We start from the raw sequence: 21,177 nt of genomic DNA on the forward strand, positions 1-21,177 counted from the left end.
TGTATTGTGTCTTTAGGCAGCAAGTGTGAGTGTGAGAAGGAGCCTGGAGTCAGGAGGAGGTAAAGAGTTTGAGGTGAGGTGAGTGGGGGTGGGACTGCGAGAGAGGCAAAGAGTTGTCACTGGTTAGGTTAGTGTAATACAGAACAGATAAACACCGGGCCCTGAGTCCTTCATTCTATCTTCTCTGTTCCTGTTCTCACTGCCTGCGTTTGCTAAAACTGCCTCTCTAGTTTCCCCTCCTATGCTACTTTCATCGGCTGCTCTGCTGTTACACCCAGTGTGACCCATTAATTTATAGCTCCTTTGAAGTTACGGTCCACGGAATACATTGCTGATCGTTGGAGAACTTGGAGTTGAAAGCAGTGTCAATGTGTGTGGCTGTGTATATGATAATAAATTAGATGACCCTATCTGCAGTCTTGTTGTGCAGGCACTTATAGCATTCACTGTTATAAATTAGGGATCAGTAACACCACAGTATACTGTCTGAGTCTCAGATTCTTTGCATTCTTTGCAAACTGGCCCAAACACATGTTAGGCACTTTGTTTTCACAATAGTATATTTCTGATGAGCTTTCTGTCCAGAAGAGAATGATGTCATGTCCTGACCTGTGTGTTTATATATGTATGTTGTGTGTAGTGTGTTTATTTGAATGTTGTGTGCAATTTATATGAAAATACTGCTATTGTGAACTGTGCCAATGCTGTGTACTTTGTGTGTGTGTGTGTTTTATGGTCAATGTATATGTTTGTATGTATGTAAGTTATATAGTGCAAATTAGTGAGTGTACTGTGTTAATGCTGTGTATGTATATTTGTGTGTATGCTGCAAAGTGTTTATGTGTATATATGCTGTGTAGTGAGTGTATGCTGCAATACAGTGTGCATTTGTATGGTTGGATGTTGGGTAGTGAGTGTATATGTGTTTGTGCATGATATGTAGCATTTGTGTGTCAGATGTATAGTATGCATTTATGTTATAGTATGTTTGTATATGCTCCATACTGTATGTCTATATGCTCTGTAGTGTTTGAATGCTATGTAGCATGTACATGTGTGTTAGTAATAACTTAGTATGTTGTGTAGTGTGCATATGCTTTGTAGTATGTGTATGATGTGTATTGTGCCTGTGAAAAATATTTAGTGAGTGTGATATGTATAATATTGGTGTATACTGTATATGTGTTTATATGCTGCATAGTGAATATACATTATGTGTGTTTGCTATGTAGCATGTGTGTGTGAGTGTATATTTTGTAATGTGTGTATGCCATGTAGCGTGTGCATGAAATATAGTGTCTTTGTGTATGGTATGTAGTGTGTTTGTGTGTGGCCCCACCTTTGTAAGTGGCATTTGGTAACAGCCAGGCATGGCCTTTTACAGTGACATGGGCATGCCTCAAATCTGCCTGACACACTTGCTTTGCTTGGTACATCTGATCTACCTTCAGGGGAGTCCAACATTTTTTTTGCGCCAGGGCCCTCTGTTCATTAGGTCCACCAATGGTCACACTGCTGCCTGGACCTCTGTGTCACTGTGTCAAAGAATAGAGGGTAGAAGGGCCTGTAAAGGTTGTTTTATTAGCAATTATTCCCCTTTTCTCTTTTTTCCCCTCTCTCTCTCTCTCTTTTTCCTCCCCTATGTGTCTTCTCCCTCCTCTGTCTCCCTCCTCTGTCTCCCTCCTCTGTCTCCCTCCTCTGTCTCCCTCCTCTGTCTCCCTCCTCTGTCTCCCTCCTCTGTCTCCCTCTCTGCCTCTCTCTCTCTGTCTCTCTCTCTCTCTCTGTCTCCCTTCTCTGTCTCTCTCTGTCTCTCTCCCTCTGTCTTCCTCCTCTGTCTCCCTCCTCTGTCTCTCTCTCTGTCTCCCTCCTCTGTCTCTCTCTCGCTCTGTCTCCCTTCTCTGTCTCTCTCTCTCTCTGTCTCCCTTCTCTGTCTCTCTCTGTCTCTCTCCCTCTGTCTTCCTCCTCTCCCTCCCTCCTCTGTCTCTCTCTCTGTCTCCCTCCTCTGTCTCTCTCTCTGTCTGTCTCCCTCCTTTGTCTCTCTCTCGGTGTCTCTCTCTCTCTGTCTCCCTCCTCTGTCTCTCTCTCTCTCCCTCCTCTGTGTCTCTCTCTCTCTCTCTCTCTCTCTCTCCCTCCTCTCTCTCCCTCCTCTGTCTCCCTCCTCTGTCTCCCTCTCTGCCTCTCTCTCTCTGTCTCTCTCTCTCTCTGTCTCCCTTCTCTGTCTCTCTCTGTCTCTCTCCCTCTGTCTCCCTCCTCTGTCTCTCTCTCTGTCTCCCTCCTCTGTCTCTCTCTCTGTCTGTCTCCCTCCTTTGTCTCTCTCTCGGTGTCTCTCTCTCTCTGTCTCCCTCCTCTGTCTCTCTCTCTCTCCCTCCTCTGTGTCTCTCTCTCTCTCTCTCTCCCTCCTCTCTCTCCCTCCTCTGTCTCCCTCCTCTGTCTCTCTCTCTGTGTCTCTCTCTCTCTCTGTCTCTCTGTCTCTGCCTCTCTCTGTCTCTCTCTCTCTCTCTCTCTGTCTCTCTCTCTGTCTCTCTCTCTCTGTCTATCTCTCTCTGTCTCTCTCTCTCTCTGTCTCTCTCTCTCTGTCTCTTTCCCACTGGCTCTCTTTCCCTCTGGCTCTCTTTCCCTCTGGCTCTCTTTCCCTCTGGCTCTCTTTCCCTCTGGCGCTCTTTCCCTCTGGCGCTCTTTCCCTCTGGCGCTCTTTCCCTCTGGCGCTCTCTGTCTCTCTCTCTCTGGCTCTCTCTCTCTCTCTGGCTCTCTCTCTCTGGCTCTCTCTCTCTCTCTGGCTCTCTCTCTCTCTCTCTGGCTCTCTCTCTCTCTCTCTCTCTCTGGCTCTCTCTCCCTCTGTCTCTCTCTCTCTCTCTCTCTCTCTCTGAATCCCCCCTGTCTCCCTCCTCTGTCTCTCTCTCTTCCCTCTCTGTCTCCCCCTCAATCAAATTTTCTTTGTTCTCTTGCTATCTTTATTTAGAAAGCAGAAATGCAAGGCGTAGGAGCCTGGTTTACGCTTGCTTATTGGTGGGCTGGCTCCTAAGCGTTACATTCCTGCTTTTTAACTAAAGATAACAAGAGAATGGAGAAAATTTGATAATAGGAGTAAATTAGGGCATGCAATTTTACGCAACTTTCTATCTGAATCATGAAAGAAAAAAATGTGGGTTTAGTATCCCTTTAAGCTTGAAGTCTGTATGGTTTCTTAAAGTGACATGCAACCAAATTTTTTTAAATTTATTTATTTAATGCTTCAGAGAGAGTTCCCAATTTTAAACAACTTCTTAATTTACTTCTATGATCAAATTAGTTTAATTTTTTTTGTATCCTTGGTTGAAGGAATAGCAATGCACTACTGGGATTTACCTGAACACATCATGTGAGCCAATGACAAGGGTATATATGTGCAGCAACCAATCAACAAGCTCCAAGTAGTGCCTTACTGCATCTAAACCTACCTAAGTATGCTTATCATCAAAGATATCAAGAGAATGAAAAAAATGTCTTGGTGGATTTGATCAGCATATATATTAACTGGTGAAGTAGCTGCTGTAAAAAGCCATCAATGCATTTAAAAAGTTTGCACCAAAAGTGGCTGCCCTGCGGGGCTGGATGACAACAGTCCACATATTAATGATAACCAGGCTCCAGCCAGCGCCACCCACCCAAATGCTGCACTGCATACACTTTTGACTGCGCAATGTGCAGTTACTAAAATCAGAGAAGGCACAGGATATGGCAGCGTGTGAACATGTGTGGTGGTGGCATGATGAGGCGAGTGAAGGAGGCAAAGGCACTAGGCAGCCATCATCTGCATCTCCATACAACTCCCAACTAACTGGTAAGTACTGCTTTCTTAGTTGCTTGTTGTTCCTCTATCTGTTTATCTATCTAGCTTCATGCAGGGGTCATCTGTTTGTTTCCACTGTTATATCATATGAGGTGCGAGGCATATGAGATGGCATGGGCACAGGAGGTGGGAGGGCCAAAAGGGTGAAGGAGGGGTAGAGAAGGTAGGGAGGTGGAGCAAAAAGGGGGTGGGGGGCCCTGCCACACTTGTGCCCGGGGGCCCTGGTTTGTCTCAGTCCGCCCCTGTGAACAACGACCGTTATTTAACAGTCAGTCAGCATTGATTGCAACCGGAGCGTAGAAGACTACTTCAACTTGTTGTACTTGTTATCTATATTTGGCGGCGGCGCATCTTTTTAGGTAGGTCAGGTTCAGGTTGACTGATTTACTGTCTTCTTCTGTTGTTGTTGTGTGACTGTGTTAGTGTGTTAACTTCGAATCGACTATTGTGATATAATAATTGTGATTACTATTAGATTGCATTGATTTAGGTAGGTGTCAGACTGTCAGTGGCGGTGGCGGGCCTCAGCCTTTTATAGTGACTCCTGTCCTGAGCCTGCTGGGGCCCTGGGCCAATCTTTTATTTTAGGCGGCAGTGCGGCACTAAGTTGAAGTTAGATAACGTGAGTTGAAGTTGAACTTATACATTTATTACAACGAACTTGCAGCCTCGCTGCCAAAATAGTCAAGTGACTCAAGTCACTTCCCTTGACTATAGAGGCAGCGAGGCTGCAAGTTCGTTGTAATAAATGTATATCAAGTTGACAAGTTCAGCTCAAGTTATCTAACTTCAACTTAGTGCCGCCTAAAAGAAAAGAAAAGATGGCCCAGGGCCCCAGCAGGCTCAGTCACACGACAAGGAAGTTGGTTTCTTATTCAAGCTGTTTCTTATTCGTGAAATTCTGTTTCTTATTCATGGAAGTTGGTTTCTTATTCAATTTTTTTTTAAATAAAAAAATAGGTTTTATTAAAATAATAATATGATTCATATAAATGTAGTTACACAGAGGTGGAATCTCCTTATATAACAGATATACAAACTTGAAAAAAGGGCATACGTTGGCACCACTACAAATATTACTATTTTGAATAAATAACATATATTTTCAAAGGGTTAATAACCATTGGGCCACTGATTTCACTATGAATATATACAGGGTAGATCCCCCTCCATGCCATGCAATTGTTTTTAGCCTGGCCCAATGGTGTTTTGGGCACAGAAATTGATGCCAACCCTGGCATAGGTGACATAATTCTCAATTTTGAATAAGTAACAGATATTTTCAAAGGGTTAATAACCATTGGGCCACTGATTTCACTATGAATATCTACAGGGTAGATCCCCCTCCATGCCATGCTATTGTTTTTAGCCTGGCCCAATGGTTATTAACCCTTTGAAAATATCTGTTACTTATTCAAAAATGAGAATTATGTCACCTATGCCAGGGTTGGCATCAATTTCTGTGCCAAAACACCATTGTGCCAGGCTAAAAACAATTGCATGGCATGGCAGAGGATCTGCCCTGTATATATTCAAAGTGAAATCAGTGGCCCAATGGTTATTAACCCTTTGAAAATATCTGTTACTTATTCAAAAATGAGAATTATGTCACCTATGCCAGTGTTGGCATCAATTTCTGTGCCAAAAACACCATTGGGCCAGGCTAAAAACAATTGCATGACATGGAGGGGGATCTACCCTGTATAAATTCATAGTGAAATCAGTGGCCCAATGGTTATTAACCCTTTGAAAATATCTGTTACTTATTCAAAAATGAGAATTATGTCACCTATGCCAGTGTTGGCATCAATTTCTGTGGCAAAAACACCATTGGGCCAGGCTAAAAACAATTGCATGACATGGAGGGGGAATGGGATCTACCCTGTATAAAATCATAGTGAAATCAGTGGCCGAATGGTTATTAACCCTTTGAAAATATATGTTATTTATTCAAAATAGTAATATTTGCCAACGTATGCCCTTTTTTCAAGTTTGTATATCTAATTGTTATATAAAGAGATTCCACCTCTGTGTAACTACATTATATGAATCATATTATTATTTTAATAAAACCTATTTTTTTATTTTAAAGTAAATTTAAAGCAGTCTGACAAAAAAATTGAATAAGAAACCAACTTCCATGAATAAGAAACAGAATTTCCCGAATAAGAAACAGCTTGAATAAGAAACCAACTTCTTTTATATCCTTTGAAAAGCATATCTAAATATGCTCTGTAGCTACTGAGCATATTTATATATGAATTTCAACAAAGGATATCTGATTTTCTTCATTCTTTTGATATCCTTTGTTGAAAAGCATATCTAAATATGCTCAGTAGCTATTGAGCATATTTAGATATGAATTTCAACAAAGGATATCTGATTTCCTTCATTCTTTTGATATCCTTTGTTGAAAAGCATATCTAAATATGCTCATTAGCTACTGAGCATATTTAGATATGCTTTTCAACAAAGGATATCAAAAGAATGAAGGAAATCAGATATCCTTTGTTGAAATTCATATCTAAATATGCTCAATAGCTTCTAAGCATATTTAGCTATGCTTTTCAACAAAGGATATCAAAAGAATGAAGAAAATCAGATATCATTTGTTGAAAATCAAATCTAAATATGCTCATTAGATACTGATTGATGGCTGCATATAGATATTGGCTCGCCCATGTGCAATTGCTATTTCTTCAACAAAGGATATCTAAAGAATGAAGGCGTATCCGATTCCTAGACACTGCCTCACCAGCCTCTGAAGTCACCGCACATCCCTGTATGAGATAGACTCATTACATGCAAAGCAAGATAGTTCAAGCCGTGATTTGTCATAATTGTGATGATTATGGCTTACAGCTCATGAAAACCCCAAATCCACAATCTCAGAAAATTTGAATATTACATGCAACCAATAAAACAAGGATTGTACATACCTGTAGAACAATATCGGATCTCTGAAAAGTATAAGCATGCATACTGTATGTACTCAATACTTGGTTTGGGCCCCTTTTTCAGCAATTACTGCCTCAATGCGGCGTGGCATGGAAGCTATCAGCCTGTGGCACTGCTGAGGTGTTATGGAAGACCAGGATGCTTCAATAGCGGCCTTTAGCTCCTCTGCATTGTTCGGTCTCATGTCTCTCACCTTTCTCTTGGCAATGCCCCATAGATTCTCTATGGGGTTCAGGTCAGGCGAGTTTGCTGGCCAATCAAGCACAGTAATCCCACGGTCATTTAACCAGGTTTTGGTGCTTTTGGCAGTGTGGGCAGGTGCCAAGTCCTGCTGGAAAATGAAGTCAGCATCCCCATAGAGCTTGTCTGTGGAAGAAAGCATGAAGTGCTCCAAAATCTTCTGGTAGACAGCTGCGTTGACCCTGGACTTAATGAAGCACAGTGGACCAACACCAGCAGATGACATGGCTCCCCAAATCAACACAGACTGTGGAAACTTCACACTGGACTCCAAGCATCTTGCAGTGTGTGCCTCTCCATTCTTCCTCCATACTCTGGGTCCTTGGTTTCCAAATGAGATGCAAAATTTTCTCTCATCAGAAAAGAGGACTTTGGACCACGGAGCAACAGACCAGGTCTGTTTTTCTTTAGCCCAGGTAAAACTCTTCTGATGTTGTTTGTTGTTCAGGAGTGGCTTGACAAGAGGAATACGACATTTGAAATCCATGTCCAGGATCTGTCTGTGTGTGGTGGCTCTTGTGAAAGTCCCCAACACTTTTGAATGGCCTTTTCCTGACAATCCTCTCCAGGCTGCGGTCATCCCTGCTGCTTGTGCACCTTTTTCTTCCACACTTTTCCCTTCCACATAACTTTCTATTAATGTGCTTTGATACAGCACTTTGGGAACATCCAACTTCTTTTGCAATTACCTTTTGAGGCTTTCCCTCCTTATGGAGGGTGTCAATGATGGTTTTCTGCACAACTGTCAGGTCAGCAGTCTTTCCCATGATTGTGATTCCTACTGAACCAGACTGAGAGACCATTTAAAGGCTCAGGAACCCTTTGCAGGTGTTATGGCTTAATTAGCTGATTAGAGTGGGACACTTTGAGCCTAGAATATTGAACCTTTTCACAATATTCTAATTTTCTGAGATTGTGGATTTGGGGTTTTCATGAGCTGTAAGCCATAATCATCACAATTATGACAAATCACGGCTTGAACTATCTTGCTTTGCATGTAATTAGTCTATCTCATATATTAGTTTCACCTTTTAAGTTGCATTAGGGAAAGAAATGAACTTTTGCACGATATTCTAATTTTTCGACTTTCACCTGTATGGTATCTTTTGATTCAATTCCCTGTCCTGAGGGGGTGAGGGGAGGAGCTAACCCATGGCCAGGAAATATATATATATTTGTTTAGATTAAAAACATAAAATGTCTTGACAAAAAATTCCAGTGTACTAAAAAAGCTTCCTTGCCATCATTTAAAACATGCTCCTAAAATCAGTGCTGAAAAACTGTACCAATTCCTAGTTCGGCAATAGCAGTTGTAGAATACATGTGTAATCAAGGCTGGATTATATTAATAAAATGTATATCTTTAACATATTTGTGCACCATAAATAGCAGTTGATTTGAACTGTTGTCAAAACAGAGATGGTGATTACAAACCTAAATGTTTTTTTTTATTTTAACAATATACAATTTAACCAATAACTTACATTTGTGTGCTATAGATTATTCCTGGAGAAGAAATTCCTGGAAAAGCAATAAAACTTATTAAAAAGAATAAAACAAACAAACAAAAAAAAATCTGGTTTTGCTTCCAGTTATATTTAACTTGCGCAAACATAAATAAAGAGCATCCCAAGTCTAAAAAGAAAAGGGACCGTGTTGCACAATACTCATCTAATTTTAAGAATATACATATTTATATAAAAATAATATTGAGATGATTAGTGCTTTCATTATGCATGCTAAAAATGTTCTGATTCAGCTGCCTTCTTCCCACTCATAAGCATGAAAATTGAAAACATTCTTTGCATGAGCTATTGCTTTAGTTATGATGTAATTCATATTTTTACATAAGATGTTTATACCAGGGGGTCTATTTTATTGCTTCCTGATGTTTGGATGTGTTTGTCTTTACCCTTGTAGAGATCTTTTTGTATTAACTTTTTTTGCTATTTGATGAGTAGAAAGGTTTAAAGCTGCTGCTGATGTATTATGTTGGTTTTTCAATCAATCAATTAATTAATTAATGTGCAACACCTAGGGTTGCCACCACGGCCATGTTTTCCTGGACCCTTATGAGTCTCACATGCTGCACCCTGCAGCATGTGTAACTCATAAGTGTCCAGGAAAACATGGCCGAGGTGGCAACTCTAACCTGTCCATCCTTCTCTCATATTTGTCTTAGGTTTCATGTGGTTACCAAACCTCCCCAAATTTGTGGCTGGGTGTTAGGGACTCAAGAGTTTGAGGGTAGGGCGGCACCATGGGCAGTTAGTGGGTGGGATTGTGGGTGTGTCTAGGTGTCTGTGGGCGGTGCTAAGGGAAATTCTGCAGATGGGGACATATGGCTGCCTCAGTGGGCCAGCGGGACAGAGCTCAGAATTAGGTATTTTCTCTCAAAAATAGGGACAGTTGGAAGGTCTGGCCAAGCTGCAAATGCTGTAGAATTTCAGGAAGCACTGCTCTAGTTAGCCAGATTACAGACAAGCAATCTCCTGACAGCTGATTCATTCTCACTCCGTGGTATTATCAACTACAAGTTTGGCTCCATATTTTTGTGACAAGGTCAATGAGATTGTTTTCTCACAGATGTCAACAGTGCAACGTGGCTAGGAGTGCCTGTGAGTCCTGTCACCAGACCATTACCCAAGATTCATGCGTAACAAAGGATTGTATTCTGTTTATTTAATGTTAGCTATATAATACATTTATTTTGGGGGCATGAATAAAAAATCAAACAAAAAATGAAAGTAAAAAACCCCCCAAAAGTATTTCTTAATGTCATTAAATCCTGCTTAAAGTTTATTACTATTATTAAAAGAATCTCAACCTTCACAAATCCCCAAAATGCCAGATAACCGTGTGATTCATTAATGATTCTGAGAGCTGTGCCTGAGCTTTTGCCCCCTACAAAAGGGTCAACATAAACAGCATTTCACCATTGCTGTGGAGTGTATAGGTTGTATATAAATATTTTATTAATCTATGCAAGCCTTCTTGTATATCAAATATCTCTTAAAAAAGGAAAACTTGCTCTTCTTAAAGGGACATTTTGTAAGCATAGTCTTGAAATCTGCAATTCACTGCATTCCAGGGCTGACATGTTTGTACATGTACAGAAACTCTCCTTAAAGGGACATGAAACCCAAAATAAATCTTCCATGATTTAGACAGAGCATACAATTTTAAACAACTTTCCAATTTACTTCTATTATTTAATTTACTTCACTTGTTATACTTTGCTGAAGTTTATCTAGGCAAGCTCAGGAGCAGCAGAGCACCTAGGTTCTAGCTGTTGATTGGTGGCTGCATATATATATATATATATATATATATCGATTGTGATTGGCTCACCCATGTGTTCAGTAAGAAACCATTAGTGCATTGCTGCTCCTTCAATAAATTATACCAAGAGAATGAAGCAAATTAAATAATAGAAGTAAATTAGAAAGTTGTTTAAAATTGTATCCTCTATCTGAATCATGAAAGAAAAAATTTGGGTTTCATGTCCCTTTAAGATAAATGCCGTGTAAACTAGGTTCCAAAATTGTGGCACCCATAATTAGAGGGAGGTGTATGAAATGTATTTAGACCTAGGTTACTACTGGAGAACAAGAATATTACAGCTATTATGCACTAACATTGCTCAAGCTAAATCAATAGCGTTTTAATTTTTGCTCTCATAAAACAAGTTGAAAATAACATATTAGCATTCGAGTGAAAGTCTAGGACGCACCAACAACTGCATGTTGGATCGCATGGATGCGCTAAATCCCTCACAGGCAAAGGTGCGCTAGCTAGAGAACGCTGTTCTATCTGTAAACTAGATGTTGTTGTTGTTGTAAACAAACTTTTTAATGGAAGCTGCAAAGCGCAATAGAAGTACATTTTTATTCAATGGATTCGCCTGGTGCTCCTCTCATTGGTGTGTTCTGCAAAGCTACTATGTGAGTTGGGGAGAAAGAGTGAGCACAGGTGCTACGGAAGAAAATTATCAGACCCTGGGTGGAGACACTGCAGGGCCGCCACTAGAAATGTTGGGGCCCCTGACTTAACCATTGATCAGGCCCCCCCCCCCTCCTTTGACATGGTCAATTTTTGACCAAGTGACTAAAACGTATATATGCACTTTATTCTTAAGTGTCTATTTAAACTTGGAAATGTTGTAAAGGTAGGAAAATACACTGAAACACACACACACACACTCACACATAAGGATTCACATATAGACACTCTAGCACACACGCAAAGAAACTCAGACACAGACACCCAAACACACACTTAGCACTTGTTTACATTGACCTGACAAGTAATGAGGTAAACTACAGTTTTGTAAAAAAAGGAGATTTAGAAAACAAAATATGGAGTTCTGATTATCTTTTTGTAAAGGAAGATGCCAACTAAATGATGACAACAGCATGCAGTGGCTGAAAGGAAGGGCCCTGAACTGCCTAAACAATAATTTAAAGGTTAAATGGTAGATTGGTGACTTCCGCAAAGGTTTCATTAGTCTCAAAGTCTGTTAAAAGATGTGAATATTCAGTAGTAAGGTCAAAATGTCCTAAAAAGGAACAGACAATGGACACACAAACACAAACTCAAACTTGCACATACACCCAAGGAAACACCAACAGAGACAGCCTCAGAAAACACACAAAGACATATACACACACACAGAGACACCCACAGAAAACACAGAAAGACACACATACACACCCTCACTGAGACATCCACAGAAAACACACAAAGACATAGACACACCCTCACAGAGACACCCACAGAAAATACATACCCTCACAGAGACATCCACAGAAAACACAGACGTACATACACACACACACAGACACACACCCTCACAGAGACATCCACAGAAAACACAGACATACACACCCACCCTCACAGAGGCATCCAGAGAAAATACACAAAGACAAACACACGCCCACCCTCACAGAGACGCCCATAGAAAAAGCTCAAAGACATATTGCACACACCCTCACAGACATCCACAGAAAATGCACAAAGACATACACACCCACCCTCACAGAGATACCAACAGAAAAAAATACATACACACTCATAGAGACACAAACCAAAGCACAAAGACATAAACACAGACACCCACAGAAACACTCACAGGAGGAAACATTTATGCACCTTGCATCCCCTAAATCAACAGTGTGTGACATGCATGATAAAAAAAATGCAGAAATTAAGAGATCACTTTTTAAAGAATCATATTTGTAAATGTGCAAACAAAAATAATTCTGTGAATTCAAAATTGTACATTAATGATCTGGATAGATGGCTAGATGAAGAAAAGTACTTTTAAAAGGTTGACTTATGTTTGTTTGATATTTTCCCCAACCAAGAGCACCACTTCAAATATAGTGTACAAATGTTCCCATCTGTCAGCTGTACTTGTGGATTTTGAAAATGCTGTACTCTATATGGTCTTGGTGGAACCATAAGTTGTGGTACTCATACCATTAGATCTGGTTAAATGCAGGATTTAAGCTTGTTTGTATGCATTTCAAAATTAAGTCAGCTGTAGAGTAAACTGAACAGTTTTAAGTTAACCTGTCTCATTTCCAACACTGAGCAATCTTAGTATGAGAGTATAACATGTTATGCAGATGTAAAAATCTTAGATAAAATGCCTCCTTGTATCTGGAAAGTCCTTGCATAAAGGGGCAGTAAACTGGAATGTAATATATATCATTTGTGTATTAAGGAGGAAACATTTCTGCATGGTTTTAAATATAGAATTTCTACAGCATTGTCAAATAATCCACTGCTGCTAAAAAAATGTGTTTTTATGGACCCTTGGCCCCACCATACAACTACTACCACACTGAAGTTACAATCTTAAATTGCACAAAGAAATAAAAAACATTTGCTAAGTAATTCCTACCTCCTCTGCAAATGAAAGTGATCAGCCGTCTGACTCAGGCACACACTCTACAAACAAAGTGCCAAGTCTGTCTCACACTGTGCATAGTGGTTTAGTGCACACTCAGAAATCCTCTCAAATGCTAATACTTTACTCCTTGTAATAACATTTCCCATGCTCAATTAGCACTCTGCTGTAGTACCCACTGGTGGCTGCCAAAATAAAAAAAAAATAAAATTTTTTTTTTTTTTTTTTTTTTAGTTCTTGCCTCATGGGGCCCCCCTAGCCCATTGGGCCCCTGACAGGAGTCACCCCTGTCACCCCCTGATGGCGGCCCTGGGAGACAGGATATCCCGCAGTACAATGTATACAAGCAGTAAGAGGAGAATGGAGGCACTGGTGATGTCAGAATCGGTAATATCGTGATCGAAGAGGGAGCACTGTCGGAAGTGGCATTATCACTAAGGGAAAAGCTAACCGGCAAGAGTAAAGGCTCCTGTAGACGACACATATTCGTGACAAAGAATACAGTTATTCCTCCGCAAACAGTGGGTAAGACACACGACGCACACACAGTGTGCATATACAGTACTGTGTCAGTGATATATTTTCACAGAGATATCTGCTTGTACAAAGTGAAGCCTTTTTGTTGATATAAGAGGCGGAAATTATATTTAGGGCTTGATTGGCCAGAATTCAGATGTGTATGAGTTCGGGACCATCCTTTATCACAGGTTAATTTAAATACTATGTGAAATATTTTTATTTCCTTCTGGTGCTAAGAATTTCCCTGTTTGTGTTGAAGATCAATCAAAGAGAATTGTCATATTAATATCAATAACCATATACAGTATATAGTGGAATGAAATCACGTCTCTCCTGTATCATTCAAGAGGCAAATTCCCAAATGTGTATTAAAGCGCCACCAAATTGCATTGACAAAAATATTATATGAAAAAAGTAATATATGTCAAAAAAAATAAAAAATAATAATAGCAAAAGTTGCCAATTGAGATAACCGAAGAAAAATTGTCAAAAAATTTAAAAACTATGAAAAAATTTAAAAATATTTGAAAAATTGTAGCAATACAGGTCCTTATAGGAAGGCTTGCCATTCCAAATATGTATTTAATCCATTTGGCCTTAGGTGTCCAGGTTATATGTCCAACGTGCTTCTTTTTGTAGCAAAATCCTGTTGCGATCATCCCCTCTACTCAGGGGCGGAACATGATCAATAATTGTGTATTTTAGGTCTTTTACATTTGGTTTTGATTGTGCAAAGTGTCGGGCCACTGGTTGTTCTGATGTCCCTTTATGAATCGCTGTCCTGATGGTGGACCTATGATTGGCCATCCATGTCTGGAGGTCATCACAGGTCTTTCCTACATAATATAGACCACATGTACAATGTAATAGATATACAATGTAGGTGGTAGTGCACGTGAGGAGGAACTTATGTTTGTAGCCTTTTTTTTATGGGGATGAGTAAATGTCGTCCCTGTAATCAACTCTCCACATATGGTGCAACCTAGACAATGGTATACCCCAGATTTCTTCATGTCTAACCAATTAGACTTAGTGTAGCAATGTACCGGGTCCATTTTTACCAGGATGTCTCGTAGGGACCTTGATCTTTTAAAACCTATCCGTGGTGGTGCCATATCCTGTAGAGGTAATATTGGATCTGTATGTAATATGTCCCAATGTTTCCGAAGTGCTTGCCCAAGCTCTCTTTTGTCTTCTGTGTACGTGGTTACAAAGGTCATTCTGTTATCCTGTTTTGGTTCCTTTACAGCATTTGTGGAACCCAGGAGTTCCTCTCTTTGTTTTCTCAAGAGTTTTGCAGGGTAACTTCTATGTTGAAATCGTAGCTCCATTTCCAACAGCTGTATGTCTCGATTAGAGATTTCCGTATTGTTCCTAAGTACTCTTTGGAGTTGTGATTTAGGAACAGCTTGTTTGAGTGTGGGAGGATGACAGCTTGAGAAATGTAATACAGTATTATGATCTGTCACTTTTCTAAACAGAGTAAGTGTATTTTACCATTCTTCTTATACAATCAAACATCCAAGAAATCAATTTGCCATTTGTCATGTAGCATCTTGAACTTTAATGATTGGTTACAGGAATTTAGTTAATTATACCAGCTTTCCAGATCTTGTGTTGAACCCCTCCAAATGACAAACAAGTCACCAATGTATCTTTTGAAATGCATTATCTCTCTCCTTAAATAAATCTGTGTCTTCTTCCTCAAAGGTGGTCATAAATAGATTTGCGTAGGATGGGGCCACATTGGACCCCATCGCCGTACTTTTCAATTGTAGGAAGAATTGTTTCTCAAACCGAAAATAATTACATGTTAAACAGAGTTCCAAAAGGTACAGGATAATCTCAGCTGGGGGCCCAACATAAGGATACCTTGACAATTGCCTCCTAACTGCATGAATTCCCTCATTGTGCCAAATGACAGTATATAGTCTGGTCACATCAAGTGTGACTAGAACATAATTTACTTCAAAGTTACTCAGAGATTGTAAATCTTGCAATAGAGTACTAGAGTCTCTAAGACTCAAGGGCATGTTTTTAACCAATGGTTGCAGGACTTTTGTGGATGCCTTCCTGCAACCATTGGTTAAAAACATGCCCTCATATCTTAGAGACTCTAGTAGTACTCTATTGCAAGATTTAGAATCTCTGAGTAACTTTGAAGTAAATGATGTTCGGGTAACACTTGATGTGACCAGTCTATATACTGTCATTCCGCACAATGAGGGAATTCATTCAGTTAGGAGGCAATTGTCAAGGTATCCGTATTTTGGGCCCCCAGCTGAGATTATCCTGTACCTTTTGGAACTCTGTTTAACATGTAATTATTTTCATTTTGAGAAACGATTGAAAGGCACTACAATTGAAAGGCACAGCGACGGGGTCCAATGTGGCCCCATCCTTTCTCGAATCTATTTATGACCACCTTTGAGGAAGAATACACAGATTTATTTAAGAGGAGAGAGATAATGTATTTCAAAAGATACATTGATGACTTGTTTGGTGGCACTTTAAAACACATTTGGGCATTTGCCTCTTAAATGATACAGGAGAGCCGTGATTTCATTCCACTACATACTGGATATGCTTATTGATATTAATATGACAATGCTCTTTGATTGTCTCCATATGCTAGATCCTACCCCTGCAGCATATCGAAATTTACTTTCATTTACTTTATACAATATGCTGTTTGCGTTCTCTTGACAATGGCTTTATGCTTCTGGGGAGGATTTTATTAATAGTATGATGTTGACAGCTAGTTATGTTATATATATATATATATATATATATATATATATATATATATATATATATATATATATATATATATATATAAAATAATGTTTATACATTTGTCATATTTGGTCTACTAGATTCTTGTCTATGTATATTAGTAGTTCCATAAATATTTGGATATATGTCTTTCAAATTTCTCCTTGAGAGCAATGATCTTGTTTCCTAGATTTGTGTATTAATTTGAAAATGTCCTTGATTGTCCCCTTATGCTAGATCCTAACTCTGCAGCATATAGTAAATTCTTTTCTTTCATGTAATTGGCAAGAGTCCATGAGCTAGTAACGTATGGGATATACAATCCTACCAGGAGGGGCAAAGTTTCCCAAACCTCAAAATGCCTATAAATACACCCCTCACCACACCCACAATTCAGTTTTACAAACTTTGCCTCCTATGGAGGTGGTGAAATAAGTTTGTGCTAAGATTTCTACGTTGATATGCGCTTCTCAGCATTTTGAGGCCAGATTCCTCTCAGAGTACAGTGAATGAAAGAGGGATGTGAAGGGAGTATCACCTATTGAATGCAATGGTTTTCCTCACGGGAGATCTATTTCATAGGTTCTCTGTTATCGGTCGTAGAGATTCATCTCCTACCTCCCTTTTCAGATCGACGATATACTCTCATATTCCATTACCTCTACTTATAACCATTTCAGTACTGGTTTGGCTATCTGCTATATGTGGATGGGTGTCTTTTGGTAAGTATGTTTTCATTACTTAAGACACTCTCAGCTATGGTTTGGCACTTTAATGTATAAAGTTCTAAATATATGTATTGTACTTATATTTGCCATGATTCAGGTTTCAGTATATTTCCTTTTGCAGACTGTCAGTTTCATATTTGGAAAATGCATTTTTAAGGAAAAAATTTTTTCTTACCTGGGGTATAGTCTTTTTTCAATTGACTCATATTAAATTCGCAGGCAGAATTAGGCTTGTGAGGGGGCAAAATGCCAAACTATATTGCGTCATTTTTGGCGCAAGATTTTTTGGCGCGAAGTTACGTTCGATGACGCAAATTCGTAATTTCCAGCATCTTTGTTTGCTGAGTCTTTTCACAAGGTTGCGTCTTCAATAACGCGAGTGTGTCATTTCCGGATGTTGTTAGCGCCAAAAAATGTTCTCTGTTTGTTTGTGTGTCATACTTGGCGCCAAATATTTTCATTATTTTAAACCTCATTCCTTATGCCTCTTGCCTTTTTTCTCTATCAGAGGGCAATGCTGCTTGCATTTTTTCCCCATTCATGAAACTGCCATATAAGGAAATTGATCATTTTGCTTTATATGTTGTTTTTTCTCTTACATTTGCAAGATGTCTCAATCTGATCCTGTTTCAGAAATCACTGTTGGAATCCTGCTGACTGATAACAGTTCTTCCAAAGCTAAGTACATTTATATCTCCAGCTGGGGTTTGTAATAAGTTGTCATGATAAACTTTTACATGCAGAGAATATGTCCATTACTAATAGTACATTGCCTGCTGTTGTTCTTTTAACATCTAATGTACAAGATATACCTGTGAATGTATAACAATTTATTGCTGTTTTTTTTTATTTAGAAGGTTTTGTCTGCCATCCCGCCTTCTAATAAATGTAAGGTCTTTTAAAACTTCTCATTAAGTTGATGAAATTTCAAATGACCAACAACATACTGAATTATCCTCCGCTGATAAGGCTCTATCTGATTCAGAAGATCCTTCCTCAGATATTAATACCGACAAATCTACTTATTTATTTAAAATGGAGAACATTCGTTCTTTGTTGAAAAAGTATTGATTATATTGGATATTGAGGAGATTAGTCCTCTTGATATTAAAACTAGTAAACGTTTAAATTCTGTGTATAAACCTCCTGTGGTTATTCCAGAGGTTTTTCCAGTTTCTGATGCTATTTCTGATATGATTTCTAAGGAATGGAATAGGCCTGGTACTTATTTTATTCCTTCTTTAAGGTTTTTAAAATTGTATCCTTTGCCAGCAGTTAGATTGGAGTTTTGGGAAAAAATCCCCAAACTTGGGGCTATCTCTACTCTTGCTAAACATGCTATTATTCCTATGGAAGATAGTATTTCTTTTAAGATCCTTTAGATAGGAAAATTGTATCTTATCTAAGGAAAGTTTATTTATTTTCAGGTCTTTTTCTTAGGCCTGCAATTTCTTTGGCTGTTGCAGCTGCTTCAACCTTTTGGTTGGAATCTTTAGCGCAACAAGTATCGGATCATGTCTAGCATTGTTAACTTGATTCAACATGCTAATAATTTCATTTGTGATGCCATTTTTTTTTATATTATCAAAATTGATGTTAAATCTTTAGCTATTTTAGCTAGAAGAGCTTTGTGGCTTAAATCTTGGAATGCTGATATGACTTCTAAGTCGATATTGCTATTTCTTTCCTTCCAAGGTAATAAATTATTTGGTTCAACAGTTGGATTCAATAATTTCAATTGTCACTGGGGGGAAGGGAGTTTTTTTGCCTCAAGATTAAGATCTAAAGGTAAATTTAAAGCTTCTAACCATTTTTGTTCTTTAATTAGGAACAGAAATCTAATTCTTCCCCAAGGAATCTGTTTCCAATTGCAAGCCATTTAAGAGATCAAAGTCAACCCCCATGTCCGCATGAAGATGCGGCTCTTATTCCAGCTCACCTGGTAGGGGGCAGATTAGGTTTTTCTAAGATGTTTAGATCAATTCGGTCCAAAATCATTGGATTCAGAGAATTGTTTCTCAGGGGTACAGAATAGGATTCAGAGTAAGACCGCTTGTGAGAAGTTTTTTTCTCTCATGCATTCCAGCAAACCCAGTTAAGGCTCATGCTTTCCTCAAGTGTGTTTCAGCCCTGGAGTTACCTGGGGTAATCATGCCAGTTCCGTTTCAGGAACAGGGTCTGGGGTTTTATTCAAATCTATTCATTTGTCCCAAAGAAAGAAAATTAATTCAAACCAGTTTTGGATCTAAAAATTTTGAATCGATATGTAAGAGTACCAAAATGGTGATTATAAGGTCTATTCTGCCTTTTGTTCAGCAAGGGCATTATATGCCCACAATAGACTTATAGGCCTCTATTTATCAACCTGTCAACTTACCTGCATTTGACGGCACCAATACGCTTGCCTACGTTCACCTAACATCGCTGCCTCGGACTTGAATACGTTCTCCAAAGTTACCAAAAAAGCTGTCAAAAAGCCGCGCACCAAGTACGGAGTGATGAGCAGCGGACTGTTGTTAACTAACAGTCATCGATCTTGCTGCTCTTCGGCTTTTTTTCAGCTTTCTTGGTACTCTGTCACTAAACACCCACACTATACTATACTGTTTACCCCCTATACCTCTGCTCCCGGACCCCACCGAAACTAAATAAATTGTTTAAACCCTAAACCGCCGCTCCCGGAGTCCACCGCAACTAAATAAATTGTTTAACCCCTAAACCGCTGCTCCCGGAGCCCACCGCAACTCTAATAAATGTATTAACCCATAAACCAATAGGATTTTTCCTACCTTAATTCTGATTGGCTGATAGAATTCTATCAGCCAATCGGAATTCAAGGGACACCATCTTGGATGATGTCATTTAAAGGAACCGTCATTGGATGTCGTTGGAAGAGGATGCTCCGCGTCGGATGGCTTGAAGATAGACCCGCTCTGCGCCGGATGGATGAAGATAGAAGATGCCGCCTGGATGAAGACTTCTGCCCATCTGAAGGACCTCTTCTGGCCGGCTTGGATGAAGACTTCTGCCCGTCTGGAGGACCACTTCGCCCGGCTTCATGGAGGACTTCGGCCCGGTTGGGTGAAGACTTCTCAAGGTAAGGTGATCTTCAAGGGGTTAGTGTTAGGTTTTATTAAGGGGGTATTGGGTGGGTTTTAGAGTAGGGTTGGGTATAGGGTAGGGCTTTTTATTATTTTGGGGGGCTTTTTTATTTTATTAGGGGGATTAGATTAGGTGTAATTAGTTTAAAAAAAACTTGTAATTATTTTATTATTTTCTGTAATTTAGTGTTTTTTTTGTACTTTAGATAATTTTATTTAATTGTAGTTAATTGTAGTTAATGTAGGCAATTCATTTAATTATAGTGTAGTGTTAGGTGTAATTGTAACTTAGGTTAGGTTTTATTTTACAGGTACATTTGTATTTATTTTAACTAGGAAGTTATTAAATAGTTAATAACTATTTAATAACTATTGTACCTAGTTAAAATAAATACAAGGTTGCTTATAAAATAAAAATAAATCCTAAAATAGCTACAATATAACTATTAATTATATTGTAGCTATCTTAGGATTTATTTTATAGGTAAGTATTTAGTTTTAAATAGGAATAATTTATTTTGATTTAGTTAAATTATATTTAAGTTAGGGGGTGTTAGGGTTAGTGTTAGATTTAGGGGTTAATACATTTAATATAGTGGCGGCGGTGTAGGGGGGCAGATTAGGGGTTAATAAATATAATGTAGGTGGCGGCGGGGTCCGGGAGCGGCGGTTTAGGGATTAAACACTTTATTTAGTTGTGGCTGGGTCCGGGAGTGGCGGTTTAGGGGTTAAACACTTTATTGAGTTGCGGCGGGGTCCGGGAGCGGTGGTTTAGGTGTTAATAAGTATAATGTAGGTGGCGGCGGTGTAGGGGGGGCAGATTAGGGGTGTTTAGACTCGGGGTACATCTTAGGGTGTTAGGTGTAAACATTCCCATAGGAATCAATGGGATATCAATGTCAGGGTGCCAGGAATCAGACTGAGACGAGAAGTGCAAAAATAATCACACCTTTATTAATAGCAAAAATAAGAAAAGACCACAAATCGGGGGGCGGAGCCGGCACTGGATAGTGATGGGATGGCCGCACATTAGGTGAGCTCCGGAGCCTCAGCCCGAAAAAAGTACAATGCAAGCTCTTAAAACCTGGTTTTGTCACTTGATAAACACAGCTT

At 39.3% G+C, this 21,177-nt stretch overlaps 1 protein-coding gene across 1 annotated transcript in view; it reads left to right on the plus strand.

The window, feature by feature from the left end:
* Positions 1-21,177, plus strand: part of LOC128658112 (translation initiation factor IF-2-like) — a 194,467-nt gene that overhangs the window by 115,637 nt on the left and 57,653 nt on the right. Inside the window, exon 2 of the mRNA XM_053712608.1 lies at positions 13,176-13,466. The gene's annotated coding sequence lies outside the window, so the exon portion shown is untranslated. The remainder of the gene's footprint in view (positions 1-13,175; positions 13,467-21,177) is intronic.

The sequence above is a fragment of the Bombina bombina genome, chromosome 4, assembly GCF_027579735.1.
Source record: "Bombina bombina isolate aBomBom1 chromosome 4, aBomBom1.pri, whole genome shotgun sequence".
In the NCBI taxonomy this organism is placed as follows: domain Eukaryota; kingdom Metazoa; phylum Chordata; class Amphibia; order Anura; family Bombinatoridae; genus Bombina; species Bombina bombina.